This window comes from Pelobates fuscus, chromosome 10 (assembly GCF_036172605.1).
Source record: "Pelobates fuscus isolate aPelFus1 chromosome 10, aPelFus1.pri, whole genome shotgun sequence".
Classification (NCBI taxonomy): domain Eukaryota; kingdom Metazoa; phylum Chordata; class Amphibia; order Anura; family Pelobatidae; genus Pelobates; species Pelobates fuscus.
Genome location: NC_086326.1, coordinates 21755907 through 21764181, shown reverse-complemented (window position 1 = coordinate 21764181; position 8275 = coordinate 21755907).

The window sequence follows — 8275 nt, the reverse complement described above, 5'->3', positions numbered from 1 at the left end:
GGCCATAGAATTAAACAGTCTGAACAGCCTCATTCACCACATTACATTTCAGGCAGAATGTGTAATGTCTTGTGATAAACTGTATCAGAACACACTAAAATCAAGCACAGCACAAGATACACTACTGCCACAATCTAGGGGTTTTGGGGCAACGAAATTCTAATACTTTTGAACGCCTCTAGTGGCTGACTCAAGGGACTTCTTCTTGTTACGGTCCTGTCCAATCTTTGGAGTATTGTTTGTCTCCATGCTCCTGAGGAGATGCTGATTTACCAGGTATGTGCACTAGCAACTCAATAAAAGTGTTCTAAAGCATTCAGACACAGCAGTTTCATTTTTAGACATACCAATCTCTGTGGGGACATTAATAACCCACAGACCACAAGTGTATAGCAATTTATACAGTGTTTTCTCTTTGACACACTGTATCAGATCCTTTTAGGATACATTGACACTAACTGAACTTGCCATACGCTGCACAGTAAACTTAGTGGGAACCTCTTTGATTAAGCTACACCGGATGATCTTGTGGGATTTTTCTAAATATTTCCCCTTTAAACTCTGACCTATTTTGCTATGGCAAGTTTATTTGCTTAGTCTTGTGTGGTTTATAATTTTTTTTTTTTTATTTCACTCAGTACATGCTTGGTATTTCTGGAGAATTTCAAATCAATTAAACTAGCGCAACTGGATAGGTTCTCTAAGTCAGCTGTGTCTCCAGTTCAACTAATTTGAAATTCACTCTGAAATCTCACTTTGATAAATGACCCAGTAAAGAAAATTGTCAGGCTTTATTTAATTTCAGAGGAAAATATGAATTTCCTTGCAGATGGGGATGCTCCACCACTCCAAACAGCAGCAATGAAAGAGTTAGTCTAAATCCACTAGGTAAGCTGGTACAATACAGGTAACCAGTCAGCATAGGTAACAAATGTCCCAATCAGTCTATCAAAGTCCTTTCAAGCTTTGACATAGGAAGAGACTTCATAAATGTAGAAACTTTAAGAATAAACTTTTGAACAAGAAACAATCTCTTGAGGGGGTAAACTGTTGATGTGAGATGTCCTAACACTTGTACATCCAATAATCTTACAAGCGATTCAAGTAGAATCTTTTCAAACTTAAAGGACCACTATAGGCACCCAGACCACTTCAGCTCAATGAAGTGGTCTGGGTGCCAGGTCCATCTAGTGTTAACTCTGCAGCTGTAAACATGGCAGTTTCAGAGAAACTGCTATGTTTGCACTAGGGTTAATCCAGCCTCTAGTGGCTGTCTCATTGACAGCTGCTAGAGGTGCTTCCACACTTATCACTGTGAAAATCAGTTAAAGACGCTGACATCCATAGGAAAGCATTGAGAAATGCTTTCTTATGGACTGATTGAATGTGCCTGTGGCTCTTGCTCTGCATGCACATTCAGAGCTGACGTTGGCAGAGGATGGAGAGCTCCTCAGCGCAGAGGGAGCCTGGCGCTGGGGAAAGGTAAGTGTTTAACACCTTGAGCCCTGCGTGTGGGACACACACCAAAAGGCCCTACAGTGCCAGGGAAAACAAGTTTGTTTTCCTGGCACTATAGTGGTCCTTTAAGAGAACAAATCACTGTTGCTTAAGGTGTTTTTGTTTTGTTTTTTGGTCTTTTTTAATCTAAGACTTGGGAAAGAGGAGCCAAATAACTTTCCAGGCACCAAAGTTGCTAGGCTGATCTGTGATTTGGTTCTGGGTGCCCAGGCATCTGACTGTCTTTAGTTCTATTTAGAAATTTCATAATTCATGTTAGAGAGCCTAAAACTAAACAGACTGCCAATTGACATTGTTGGGACAGATTTAGAGGATGAGGATTCTCATAGGGATCCATCAAAACTTTATCAATTATCAGGAGTGTGTATGTATATATTCTCAAAATTCTTAACAGTTGTGGGAACCAGGGATGAGCTGTCAACCATGGGATTATCAAAAGAATCGTAGATCTTAGTTTTGGTCAAAACTCTAGGAATCATGAATGGGAGAAAATGCTTAATTCATCCCTAGGGATCTCTGGATCTAGACATGAACTGAAAAAACTGAGTAGACCTCCATTGAGATGTAAATAGATCAATTTAGAGAGGAACCCAAAGATGATGGAGATTGAGAAAAAGTTGGTAATCCAGTTTCCAATCTCTAATCGGTTTGGAACCTGGAGTTCCGGTCTGCAACCACATTGTAGAGGCCTGGAAGATATCCCAGTTTGAGGGTAATCCCATGATCTAAACAGAAGTGCCAAATTTTTAACTTTGTTCCCCCTAGATTTATATATTGGACCACTAAAATGATCATCTTTAGAAGAATGATTCATCCAATCTTTTGTAGAAATCTTCAAAGCAAATTAAACTAACAGTCCTAGGCAACCTATGTGTAAAGCAGTCCCATCTAAAGACCACTTTGCTCCCATGGAGAAGCAACTGCACTGAGCTCCTCAATCCATACAACTCGTGTCGATTATGACTTTCCCATTCCATGCTTGACTATGTTGGAGCCACCAAAGAAGTTCTTCTTTAGAATTTAGGGGACTCTCATCTGAATACCCTAAACAGTTTGTAAGTGTGCTGCGTTGGAGAGCCATGTAATGGTGCTGTGAAGAATTTGAATTAATGAGGCTAAAAGACCCACTATCCGAGCCAATAAGCATAGGGAAATCATATCTTTCCTTAAGGGTCTTAATTTCCTTTCTGATGGACTGGAGTTTTTGATATGGGAGACTGAAGAAGGTTGATCTGGAATCCACTTGAAAACCCAGAAATTCTATGGCCTGAGTAGAATTAAGTATATATTTGGTATGATTGATAAATATATACATTTTACACTAGGTGGAGCTTGTAAAGTAATTGTATACAGCAATCTATAATGCATTTAAACAAGACAAAATATTGTTGGTATACATAAATTAGAGATAAATAATAGATAAAATACACTCACAAAATGAGAGCCTGTGGAAATATTAGGCTCACAGTAGAATGCTTATAGGGGATCTTAACTCCTCTTCTACATTGTCTCCTGCAGTTATAGAAACAGGAAAAAATGCATAGTGTAATAAAATAAAACCAAAAGCCTATGTAGTAACCAGCATATGCACAGATAAAACACCTCCAAGCACACTACGAAATTATTTGACGTTATGCTCCCCCGAAGTGGTGGAAGCCTTTTCAATGCACCTTGAGCAAGCTGGAAGGAAAACTAGTGAAAAACAAGAGGCAAGCATGGGTGTGTGAAGAGGGAAGCGGGACTGAAATGGCAGCAACTTTATACTTGGAACCTACCGCTGACAATATTGGCATTTTGCCCGCAGACTGGCGATCTTGGCTGTGAGTTACCTATGACCGGTATAGGCTGACCACATGGCTGAGACTCTCGTTGCAGGTCTATACACTGACCAGAAATCTCTTGCAGACCACGCCTTTTATTTTTTATGCTTAATTCTTGTGTACTCACTAGCGATGTGCATGGCCAAAAAGTACGGTTTGGAAATTCGGGTAAGTAAAAAAATGTCTGCTTTGGCAATTCAGACTATTGGCATTCAGTTCGGCAATTCGGACCCTAACCCTTAACCCTAACCACTTGTTTTGCCACTTTTCAGAAATCCAAAGCACTCCGAATTACACGGAATTTGTCCAAATGTACATTCGGAATGAAACAAATTGCCTAGTACTAATACGAAATGTCTAGTACTCACATAATCCATGCCCTCTAGCTAAATACCCAGGAAGTTTCTGCTATGTCCCTGGAGCTCCATGGGGTGGTATACCTTCCCAACATTTTACTCATTTTGAGCTAGCCTGATTATTTTATTGTATTTAATTCAGGAATATCTAGACTACCTATCTTAATAGAAATGTGCTGTTTTTCTCTTGACTGCCATGAAAATTATTGTATTCAACATGCTTGATGCTGCAATTATGGCAAGTGTTTCTGTTATATGTATTCTCATGCTCAGCTAAAATAAAGAATTGAAAGGGAAAAAAACAACAAATATAAATAAGATCCAATACAAATAGAAAGCTTGTTATATCCAGTGCTTTTCATTCTAACATAAACATTTTCAGATATGTGTAAATGTGCACTTGGAGACTCAGATTACGCTGGTCATTAGGAGACATTCAGTCATGTGAATCCGGCGTGCATTTTAACCTGGAACACTATGATGCACTTTTGATTCTCATCGTCTAAGTCTACCTGGTGGGCATACCGCTTGATGGCGTCCTTCAATTTATGCGTCTGATCGTAAAGCCTTCTGTGACCACAGGCTTGCGCATGTATACACTCACAATAACGCGCGCACGCTGTGACTCTTGTATGTTAAAATAAGCATGCTATGATGGGTCAAAAAGCAAAGGAAAAAAAAAGCTGAAAGTGCAGTATTTGCCAATAACAAAACAAAAAAGGGGACCAGCCTCCATTTTTTGCTAGAAAAAAGGAACCAAATTTATACAAACATGTAAAAAAAAATATACTACTAAAAACAAATTATTAAAAAAAAATTATTGAATAAACGAATGAAAAAACAAATATATTGTGAAAAAAAAGAGCAATATATGTGTAAAACAAAATGAAAATGCACGAAGGAATGAAAACATTTAAATAAATGAAAATATAAAAAAACACATTAATAAAAATCTAAAAATAAAAAATGAAATAAAAATCAAAACAAAACAAAATATTAGAAATCAGAATAAATCTGAAAATGAAAAAATGTATATGAATATAAAAAAATCTTTAGATGCATATGTTTGCAATGAAATTGTGCCAGAGCCAATATTGTGTTATATAATTTATAAAAATAAGACATTAAAAAAAAAAACAGAAAAACCCTTAGATAAATCAAATTAAAGGGACTTTAAAAACGTTTTCCTGGCACTGCAGGTCCCCTCTCCCTACCATCCCAAGTTGCTGAAGGGGTTAAAACCCCTTCAGTGACTTACCTGTATCAAGCGCCAATGTCCCTTGGCGCTGGTTCAGGGTTCGCCCACACTCCTCCCCCACCAACTTCATCCGGAGGGGGAGACCTATTAAGGATGCGCGGCCGCCGGCAGGGGAGACCTAATGCTTTCAATACTTTCCTATTGGGATTTCAGCGACGCTGGAGGTCCTTACATAGCGTGAGGACGTCCAGCGACGCTATAGCACACTTTTCGTGTGCTATAAACACGGAAGTGCCCTCTAGTGGCTGTCTAGACAGCCACTAGAGGAGTTGTTAAAGGACCACTCTAGTGCCAGGAAAACATACTCGTTTTCCTGGCACTAGAGTGCCCTGAGGGTGCCCCCACCCTCAAGGACCCACTCCCGCCGGGCTCTGGGGGGAGGAAGGGGTTAAACTTACCTCTTTCTCCAGCGCCGGGCGGGGTGCTTTCCTCCTCCTCCTTCTTCCTTGCGACGTCATCAGCTGAATGCGCATGCGCGGCAGGAGCCGCGCTCGCATTCGGCCGGTCGCATAGGAAAGCATTTACAATACTTTCCTATGGACGCTTGCGTGCTCTCACTGTGATTTTCACAGTGAGAAGCACGCAAGCGCCTCTAGCGGCTCTCAGTGAGACAGCCACTAGAGGTTTAGGAGGCTGGATTAACCCTCAGTATAAACATAGCAGTTTCTCTGAAACTGCTATGTTTATAAAAAAAAAGGGTTAATCCTAGAGGGACCTGGCACCCAGACCACCTCATTAAGCTGAAGTGGTCTGGGTGCCTAGAGTGGTCCTTTAACCCTGCAAGGTAAATATTGCAGTTTATGAAAACTGCAATAATTACACTTGCAGGGTTAAGGGTAGTGGGAGTTGGCACCCAGACCACTCCAATGGGCAGAAGTGGTCTGGGTGCCTGGAGTGTCCCTTTAATTAAGAAATGTAAGAACAATTAAAGGGACACTCCAGGCACCCAGACCACTTCTGCCCATTGGAGTCGTCTGGGTGCCAACTCCTACTACCCTTAACCCTGCAAGTGTAATTATTGCAGTTTTTTATAAACTGCAATAATTACCTTGCAGGGTTAACTCCACAGATGTTCTGTGCTAGAACGTCGCTGGACGTCCTCAGCGTGAGGACCTCCAGCGTCGCTCAATTCCCCATAGGAAAGCATTGAAAAGCAATTTCAATGCTTTCCTATGGGGAGCTCTAATGCACATGCGCGGCATTGCCACGCATGCGCATTAGGTCTTCCTGGCCGGTGGGCAGGATCAGTCTCGCCCACCGGCCGACGTAATGCGGAGGAAGAAGCAGCGACGTGGGACATGTCGCTGCCTCTGGTAAGTGACTGAAGGGGTTTTCACCCCTTCAGCAACCAGGGATTGGGAGGTGGGAGGGAGAGGGGACCTGCAGTGCCAGGAAAGTGTTTTCCTGGCACTGGAGTTTCCCTTTAAGATACCACAAGGGAGTGAGGGGGGGGAGAAAGGAGATACCACAAGGGAGGGGAGGAGAAGTAAGATACCACAAATGGCGGGGAGGGGAGGAGAAGGGAGATACCACAAGGGGGGGAGGAGGGGAGGAAAAGGGAGATACCACAAGGAGGGGAGGAAAAGGGAGATACCACAAGGGGGGGAGGAGGGGAGGAAAAGGGAGATACCACAAGGGAGGGGAGGAGAAGGGAGATTCCACAAGGGGGAGAAGTGAGATACCACAAATGGGGGGAGGGGAGGAGAAGTGAGATACCACAAATGGGGGGGGGAGGGGAGGAGAAGGGATATACCACAAGGGGGGAGGAGGGGAGGAAAAGGGAGATACCACAAGGGGAGGAGAAGTGAGATACCACAAATGGGGGGGGAGGGGAGGAGAAGGGAGATACCACAAGGGGGGGAGGGGAGGAGAAGGGAGATACCACAAAGGGGGAAGGAGGATAGTCTCCCTGATCCTGCTGATGTTTTGTTAATACTGTGCAATGTGCTATTGTATAAAGCATAGAAATATAGAAACATAGAATGTGATGGCAGATAAGAACCATTCGGCCCATCTAGTCTGCCCAATTTTCTAAATACTTTCATTACTCCCTGGCCTTATCTTATAGTTAGGATAGCCTTATGCCTATCCCACGCATGCTTAAAGGCAGTGGTGTATCCTGGTTTTGTGCTGCCCTAGGCAGGACAAAACTCAGGCGCCCCCCTCCCGCCCGCGCCACCCCATCCAACCCTTCCACCGCCCGCACCACCCCCACCCTTCCCCCGCCCCGCCTTCTAAATACACACACATTCACTTACAGATACGCATACACTAGCTAACAGAAACACACACTCGCTAACAGAAACACACACACACTTACAGACACACTCACACTCACTAACAGACACACACTCACTAGCAGATACACACACACGCGCACTAACAGACACACACTAACAGACATACACACACACACTAACAGACATACACACTAACAGACATACACACACACACTAACAGACACACACTAACAGACATACACACACACACACTAACAGACGTACACACACACACACTAACAGACATACACACACACACACACACTAACAGACATACACAGACACACACACTAACAGACATACACAGACACACTAACAGACATTCACACACACACTAACAGACATACACACACACACACACTAACAGACACACACACTGACATGCACAGACACACTAACAGACATACACAGACACACTAACAGACATACACAGACACACTAACAGACAGACACACCTACTAACAGACATACACACACACACTAACAGACATACACAGACACACTAACAGACATACACAGACACACTAACAGACAGACACACACACTAACAGACATACACAGAAACACACACACACTAACAGACAGACACACACACTAACAGACACACACACAGACATTCACACACACACACACAGACATACACACACACACACACACAGACATACACACACACTAACAGACATACACACATTCTCACTCACTCACATATTTAACACATTTTTTTTTTAATTTAGCCCCCCCAGCCTCCTTACCTTTGGGAATGCTGGGGGGGGGGGGTTCATATTTCTCCCTGGTGGTCCAGTGGCTGCTGGGCGGCGCTGGCGGGCGGCTGGCGAGGGAGCACTTCCTCTGAGCTGTCTGCTCAGCTCCCTCGCGCGCCGCACAGTGAGGCTGGGAGGCGGAACCGGAATATGACGTCATATTCCGGCTCCCAGACTCACTGTGCGGCGCGCGAGGGAGCTGAGCAGACAGCTCAGAGGAAGTGCTCCCTCGCCAGCCGCCCGCCAGCGCCGCCCAACAGACCGACCGACCGCCCAGACGGCA